This window comes from Mytilus edulis, chromosome 2 (genome assembly GCF_963676685.1).
Source record: "Mytilus edulis chromosome 2, xbMytEdul2.2, whole genome shotgun sequence".
NCBI lineage: Eukaryota > Metazoa > Mollusca > Bivalvia > Mytilida > Mytilidae > Mytilus > Mytilus edulis.
The window spans coordinates 32,332,376-32,341,353 of record NC_092345.1 but is presented as its reverse complement, the minus strand read 5'-3'; the positions used below and the strand labels follow the sequence as shown (position 1 = coordinate 32,341,353).

At 31.3% G+C, this 8,978-nt stretch overlaps 1 long non-coding RNA gene across 1 annotated transcript; it reads left to right on the top strand.

Annotated features, from left to right (window-relative positions):
- Positions 1-799: 799 nt before the first annotated feature.
- On the top strand, positions 800-7,414 carry LOC139511971 (uncharacterized). The gene is made up of 2 exons (XR_011662126.1): positions 800-884; positions 6,807-7,414. It is a non-coding gene; the product is annotated as an uncharacterized lncRNA (long non-coding RNA).
- The last annotated feature ends 1,564 nt before the right edge of the window (positions 7,415-8,978 follow it).

Genomic DNA, 8,978 nt, shown 5'->3' with positions numbered 1-8,978 from the left:
GTGCATCTTAATCTATTTTGATTCTTGTTATGTCTTCTAGAAACCGAAGCAATTCTCCTTACAGTTTTTCCCACAACAATATCAGAAAAAAAACAATAGACATATTGTGCCTAATAAAAAATGGAATGCAAGAACAAAATAATTCCTACTTCGTATTGCACTTATTTTTTTTAATATAAAACAGTTACTGTGCATCTGACTGAGAAAATCAGCATAAGAAGAAGAAGAAGATATTTTATTTACAGTATATGGGCCCCAAATTATAAACATTACGACATCAATAATTTTCATAATACAATACAAACAAGGATATAAAAAATAGATTAATGAGAACTTTTTATACTTGTAACATATTGTATTTGCTAATTTTAAAAAGATGACGTTTTCCATGCTTTCCATGTTTTCCGTACATTTTGCTTTTTCAGTAAACACATGAAACACTTCATCTGTTGATAAATACTGTGAACGTTTTGTGTATATCTAAATATTTTTACCTGTGTTGAAAGACGTGCATAGTATCAAATCATAAACATGCAAATTGTTTAGCCGCTGCTATTTTTGCTAAATAGGTGCAATTTGGGTACTCAGTGCAATTAGGGTACCGTGACGTTAACATGGTTAACAATGGTTTTAAAGTTCTTAAAGAATAATATGTAGATAAAGAATCTATGATAATGTTTTTTTTTAATACTAATGCATTTTAATGCAAGTGTGGTTGATATAGATAACAAACAAGCAGCCCAAAAAGAAAAACAAAATTTTTTTTTTAGTTTACCTTTTTTAATCTATTTATAGACCCCGGAAATGATGTTTCGTCCGCCATTGATATTGTGAGCTGATTTGTTATTCACTTATATTGACAAGTTGAAGACACAAGTATTAAGGTTAAGCCGTATTGGTTTGTTATTATATATATTATGTATTAATGGAATATTCCCCTTAAAAATCTAAGTAAAACAGTCTGATCTATACGTAGATTTAGATGTGCCTAATGAACGATATAATGATTTTATCAGTATACATCATATATACAAGGATTCTGTAAATATTCTCTGTGTATTGATATGACATTCAATGCCAAATGACCATTATTGTATAAGCATCACTTTCACTTATAAAATTTGAATTGAGTAATTGATTGCAATGCCATAGCTTTTTGATTGTAACGGAATTAATGATTGTGAAGACTACATACAAATTGTCTAAAAATAGAATGTAAACATTACAGGTATACAAAGTTGAATACAACTCTAAATGCGACCCAACATGGAGTCAAACGATAAATGTTGTATTTATATGTTTATGAAATGTAAAAAAAAAGTTTATTATAAATACAAATGTATATGTCCATATATTTATGTGATGGTCGTTTATTAATTATTTTGTGATTATATAAAATGCGGGAGCGTTAATATGAATATATATATTAGACATTATATTAAGGTTCATCATAACAAACGGACAAATGTATGGCTGTATTTACATGCCAAAAACTACTCTGAGTACAGACTTACCTGTGAAGTTGGAAAAGTTTTAATGCCTAGCATCCACTAGATATATAAAAGTTAAATGCATTTTGTGTTTCAGAAAGATAAAATCTCTTTTGGATTTTGATGGGCATTTTTTTCCTTCATGCATAAGGTGTGAAAATTAACTAAGTTGTGGTACAACTTTGAGATGCTCCCTCAGGTAAAAAAACGGTTTGAATTGTTTTGATTGTCCTTAATTGACATGGACAAGAGGTATCTTCACAACTAAAGGTGAGTTAAAGAGTTTATCTGAGTCAGTGAGTGGACAGTATCAAAGTAATTCAGGTGTTTGTTTATTTTTACACCTTCTGCAGAAAGGAAAAAAAATGCCCACCAAAAACCAAGAAAGATGTTATCTTTCTTAAACATAAAATGCATTTAACTTTTATATATCTAGTGGATGCTAGGCCTTAAAACTTTCCAAACAGCACAGGTAAGTCTGTACACAGAGTAGTTTTTGAGGTGAAAATACGGCCATATTTGATGAACCTTAAAGGGGCACTAGCTATAAAAAATCAATAGTATGTTTTTTTTATTCATTCATTAATGAAAGTGAAATAGTGAAATAACAATTTGCTTTTATCAGCCAAAATGTTTTGATTTTGTCAAATTGAGCTAATAAACATTGATAATGAATTATTTACTTGCAAGTGAATAATGCAACCTCATTAAATCCGTATTCATTTATTCATTTGAATTCCATTTTAACCCCGTAGAAAGAGATAGAATAACGCATGCATTGTTCGTGTACGGGTATTTAAATGAAAAGAATGTCAACATCGAAAGTGAAACAAAGGTATATAATTTGATTTACTGATTCGATCATCACAAAACTATTCTTTTAAAGGTAAAAACGACGATAAACGTAAATTTTTAATCTATAATACAAAATTTAACAGACCTATAAAAATCCAATTGCACGAGTTGCTTAATCTATTTATATCTATGTTTATATTTACATCGCTTATATGGTCATAGAAGGTCAACTTAATAGTAAATTAGATGGTGTCTTGGCTAAAATTCACACGAAACGAAGCTACATCTAATTGAGACCATGTCCTGTAAGTTGTCTATTTTATACTTTTGATAGCTTGGAAAAATGTTTTACATTGTTATAAATAAAATTTGAGAATTTGAGTCAAATCGGTGAACATTAATTTGGCAGCTAGTGCCCATGAAAGATGTGTTGTTGAAAGAGTATTTAGTATATTCCTATTTGAAGGAACCAATAATAAAAGCCTTTTCGCCGATTTCAGTATTGAAATTGCTTTTATGTCAGTTATGTGTAAATAAATGTGGGAATGAAATGAAGCAAATTAAATTATTGATATTAATAGTAATTGTCTTTAGAAATATATGTAAGAAGCTGTAAGATTAAAAACTGCAAGAAAACAGTATGACAAGTCAAATCTAATATAGGATCGGTCCAATGGGTTCATCTCTAGTCCTGACATTTGAGAATGTCAAACTGTCTTTGAAAATCTTCGAAATCGTCTCATCCTAACCACATGTCAAGAGGAATGTATTGATATGTTGGGTGATTATCCAGGCTCGCTCATCAAAAAACCCTGCCACTTGAAAATGTTCATATTGTTTGCAAACAGTTGAGATCCCTGCCCTGCATTTAAAAAGGGTTAAATATCTCGAAAATGGTTGAGATCATTATTCCCAATCTTTAACCAGATATGTTTTATTCGTCTTATCAAGGTCATTTGAACGATATATAGGGAGTCCCGAGGAGTCATTCAACCCATTTCATTCAATATGATGTATTTGTTATATTAATGGTATTTAAGGTAAAGATTGCATAAAATGCAATCAAAATCTTATGGGATGACTTGATATCTAATTCTTCCAAGGCTTATCACTAACTTTTTGTTACACAAAATATAGTGCATTGATTATAACATTCTATACATCCTATCCATGAACATTTCCAAAAATGTATCGATGTATCATATGCTCAGATATTCAAGGCACAAAATGATGTTACACTTGTCAAGAAAATTTCATAACTTTTACAAGGTGGAGGAATCTAATATTTGTTCTAAACATATAAACGATGTCATTGTTTAAGTCATCTTTTAAAAATGGAGTTATCTATCGTGTCTAGAACTGTTGTTAAATCAACTACAACAAATGTAATATAAACAAGTTTACTTCTTACTGATAAATTGAGGCAATATTTACCCTTCAGTGCTTACAAGCCCTTCGAATTCATATTCTTTTCGCAATCGTATTTGTAATACCGCATCCGAAACTTCAAGCTGGAGTATTGCAGCTTCTTCTTGAGGCATACATGGTCTATATAAAAAACAGTAGTTAGCAGATGTTCAAATCTCATAAATCAATTAAGAAAACCAATCAAGGAAACAAACAAAACTTGAAATCCAAAAATACCGATTACGTCTCCTGTAACATCTTAGACTATGTGAATGAACAACCAATGGAGTTGATTTCAAATTAAACCAATTCGAAAGTTCGATAAATAATTGCGGTGGACAGTGATGGTAATGAATATCTGTATATGATTCTTATTTTTGCATACAGCATACCAAGAAGTATATTGATATGTTCTTATTGTGCATGCATGTTCTTGTATTGCTTGTTTCGTTTCACTTTGTTGTATGTAGCTTTTAGGTGAAAAAATGTAGGTCTGGTAAAAGATTTGTATATTCAGGGTTATTGTTTTACTTTTGATTGAGCTTTATTCAATCGATACTAGGTTTTAAAAATCTAATATACACACACAACGATTGTATAAGCCTTCAATGTTTTAGCCAATTGTGACCTTGACTTGTCCATTAAATAAATAAATAAAGGTTGTTTTACATAAAAAAAAAACTTCCGTTCTGAATAGATATAAGAAGATGTTGTATGAGTACCAATGCGACAACTCTCAATCCAAATCATATTTTGTAAATGTAATCCACTATAGGTCAAACAAAGTACGGTCTTCAACGCGGAGCCTTGCCTCACACCGAACAGCAAGTTATAAAGGGACACAAAAATGACTACTTTAAACCCATTTAAACGGAAAAACCAACGGACAATCTATATAAAAAACGAAAAACGAAAAACACTTATGAACCACATCAACAAACGACAACTACTGAACATCAGATTCTTACCTAGTACAGGTGCAAACAAATGCATCGGGTTTTAACGTTTAAATAGATATCAACCTTCGCCCTTATCTGAAATAATAGTAACATCACAACATAGAAAGGCACACTATAAAATATCAATTGAAATGACTTTAACTCAATCCAATGACATATTAACACAATTGAACATAATTGAATGTATCGATTTGATCTATGATACAATGTAAATACAAAATCAATGAGATAAGACATTTTTTTAGGTTGAAAAAATAGTACGAAGAAGTGAAAATTTATAGTAAATACCAAACACTTATCAAAGAAACTAGTATATAGATAAGATATAAGCCAGAATAAGTAAAAATAAATTGGAAAAAAAGCATTACAAATAGTATCAGCAGGTCTAATTGACAAAGAAGTAAGATTTGAGAGTACTGACAGTTACTGACAGGCTGACAGCTAGTTAAAAGCCAAAAACAATAATTTATATTAAAAAAAAACATGCATCAGAGAATAAAATCAACTAAAACACATCCCAGGGATTTAGTATATTAACGTCATGAACAGTCAAAGAAGACACGACTTGTGCAATGCCAAAAATAAATTTATCGGTAGGCAGTAGGATAGTTAGGAGTTAACATCTTTATAGAACAAAAATCAAAGTGGATGTCGTTTGAAAATAATACAAATTTAGTTAAAATGTTTTAATTTCCTGATGACAGAATCGACATTTGTGCCAATGTAAACTATATTCAAAGATTTAATTACTACATTGGGTATGATAACCTATACTAACGATTAAAAACAATGATTAAATTGACAGTCGCAACTTTAATGAAAATGACCATCATCCACTTCTCTATTTGAAAAGCAGTCAACATTGTCGTAATCACTATAAAAACAAACAAATATGTAACACAAAAAAACAAAACGACATACAGACAAAGCACATTAGCAAAAACGAAAGACAGATTCAATACAAAAATTTACTATAGCACAATAACACAACGACTGGATGCATTAGTACAAACCACGTTATATATAACAAAAAAATACAAAAAGGCATTTGAACAAAGCACATTAGCAAACATTAAAGACAAGAATATAAAATTTAACCATAGCTCAATATCAATACTGGGATGTATAACTACAAAGCCACGTCAAATTAATATCATCAAAAACAGACTGAACAGTAAAAGTAAAATTGAACAGTAAAAGTAATATTCATAGAGACAAATAAAAGAATACTATAACACGATATTAAGATGATAAAAAAACGTTAATACATAGAATCTATCCTTCAACTTCGTGTATTATTTGTGAAGTTGATACGGAATATACGTGAACAAGGTCTTGGTACCTTCTGATGAACTTTTTTTTAGAGAAAGGACGAGACATTCTTTGACACACTCTCGGTTGATCAACTTTCTACTTAAATACTTGTGACGGCTTGCAAAATCTGAGTAGCAGCTGCAAGCTCTTGAATGCCGAATAAGTTTGGAAATGTATATCCAATATGCAGGTGAAGTTGGTATATTGCTACTAAGGTGGGGGGAATTGTTGATTCCAACATAAAAATCGTCTCGTTTGTCATAGATACTGGTACTGAGATGACCACATATGTCAAATTCGAGGTATAAGTCTAAAAATGAGAAGGAGGAAGCCGTGTCTGTTGTTTCATTTATTTTTAGTTTTGGGGATATGTTAATGGTATCCAATCAGAAAAATGGTTTGATTTTTAATGAAAGAACATATTCAATGTATCTGAATGTGAAATTAAATTATCTGGCTTCTTAGATCTTCTTGTTGTTGACAAGTGTCTGAAGGTACGCAGACTCGTAAGAAAATTAGAGGAGGTCGGCAAGCAGAAGCACACGCACAGTTCGTTCCCGTAGGAATGCCGACAATTTGTAGAAAAACTCTACCTCCAAATTCAACAAATATGTTGTTAATAAGAAACCGAAGCATACTGATCACTTGTTCCTCTGTGTAGCATGTTTGTTCAATGCGTTGTATTTACAAAATATACCGTATGGTATCCAAAAGTAATGAACGTATGCTACCATTTTTATGTTGAAAAGCATTGTTCATTATTTCTTTTAGACGATTTTTCAATTCGACATGGGGAATGGTGGTCTTCAACTGTTAACCTTCTTGTTGTTTACCTTTTCAGAATGTGTACCATATAATTTGGAAAAGAAAACAGTCTGATGGATCATTTTTAACCGATATCGACGGTGTCAAATCATCAATCAACAGACGGTGGTTGCTTTAAATAGAAGACGAGCAACCGATCATCAAAGTACCATTAAAGGATCACATGTTAGTATATCACACAGTGCAAAAAGACGCAACGTTTTAACCAATATGCTGAAAGAACATTTTGTAGAAGAAGTCCTTCAGGATATCAAAAAGAAATTGAATACGAATTTGACGATCCGAAGTGGTTATACAATGTAAATTCAAAGTTTTGGAAATATTATTGTTAAAGGCGAATTTTGTTAGACCACAATTACTGCCATATATTAGTCTGTCGTTAAGATTCCTTTATTAATGAAAAATGAAGGGACGACACGCATTGCATTTAGGACCTAACAGTAATGGCTGGTGGATTCGATGAAATCATAACAAACGGTAATGCTTCTAGCACACAGACTGACAGTTGACTGAGTTAGGAACTGTCTTTTGGCATACAAGCAATTATATAGAGTTCGCCCTGTAGATTAAAACAATAAAATTTGAACCTCAAGATGTTTGATGTTAATAAAAAATTAAGTTGTTCGACTTAATAATAGTTTATTTTAAATGTGATCATATTAATTTTCAGATATATAAAGTAGTAACTTTTTACAACTAGAAATATAATTCTGGTACCTTTGATAACAATTTTAAACAAAGACGAACAGACGTTCGAAGTTAATATAATTTCTGTACATGATAAATTTACTTTAAAGTTACATAACTGTGTCACGAATGTAGACTAAAGGTTGTTAAACATTTAAAATGGTCCAGTACAAATCCAAAATACCCAACTTCAAGAAAAACAAATTATTGCCAAACCACTTTTAACTAGAAATAAGTTAAAACATGAATTTCAAGTACAATTTACCAAAAGGCGAATAGAATGTCAACCAGATATCTTAAAAGATCCACAAACACTGGTTCAGAATCAATCACAAAACATAAAAAAGAAATGCATAATTACCAAACTCGACACTAAGCCAGCGTTTGGTAGATATAATTCAACCAACACAATTTCAAGCAACGTTTGTCAAGGAATGCAAAAGAAGAATATGATGTCAACCTGAATTTGTGAACACCTTTAAAAAAGCATTGTAGCCAAAGTTGATTAATAAGATAGAGTAAACTAAACTTGTGACCAGCCACGGAACTTTATGCGGCTTTTGCACAGAAAGAAACTAATAAGCGTCAACATAGAATTAAAGAAAATTATTGAAACTATCAATGTCCCCCACCTTAGTAGCAATATACCCAACTTCACCTGCATATGGAATATACATTTCCCAACTTATTCAGTATTCAAGAGCTTGCAGCTCCTACTCAGACTTTGTAAAACGTCACCAGTGTCTGAGCAGAAAGTTGATGAACCAGGGGTATGTCAAAGAACGTCTCGTCCTTTTTCTAAAAAAGTTCAACTTGTTGATAAATTTTCCGTATAAACTTCACAAATAATACACGATGGTCTTGAAGTATAGATTTTGCGTACTGACGTTGTATATCATCTTAATAACGTGTTATCGTATTCTTTTATTTGTCTTTAATAATATCACTTTTACTGTTAAGTCTGTTTTTTAGATATCCATTTGACGTGACTATGTATCCCATCATACTTTGAACGACAAAATTATTTTATTTATCAATATTACTTTTACTTATGTGTCTTGTCATACTTTGAATGACAAAATTATTTTATTTAATAATACTACTTTGCATCGGAACTAAACACATTTATTCAAAATGACACGGGTTTTGATCTTCTCATATATGTTATGATGGTATGATACTAAACCCCTAACGGGAAGGATTGTGCCTGATGTTCATATGATGAAATCATAATCTTTCAGTCAGTTTAATTGAAGTCTGGAGCTGGCATGTCAGTTAACTGCTAGTAGTCTGTTGTTATTTATGTATTATTGTCATTTTGTTTATTTTCTTTGGTTACATCTTCTGACATCAGACTCGGACTTCTCTTGAACTGAATTTCAATGTGCGTATTGTTATGCGTTTACTTTTCTACATTGGCTAAAGGTATAGGGGGAGGGTTGAGATCTCACAAACATGTTTAACCCCGCCGCATTTTTGCGCCTGTCCCAAGTCAGGAGCC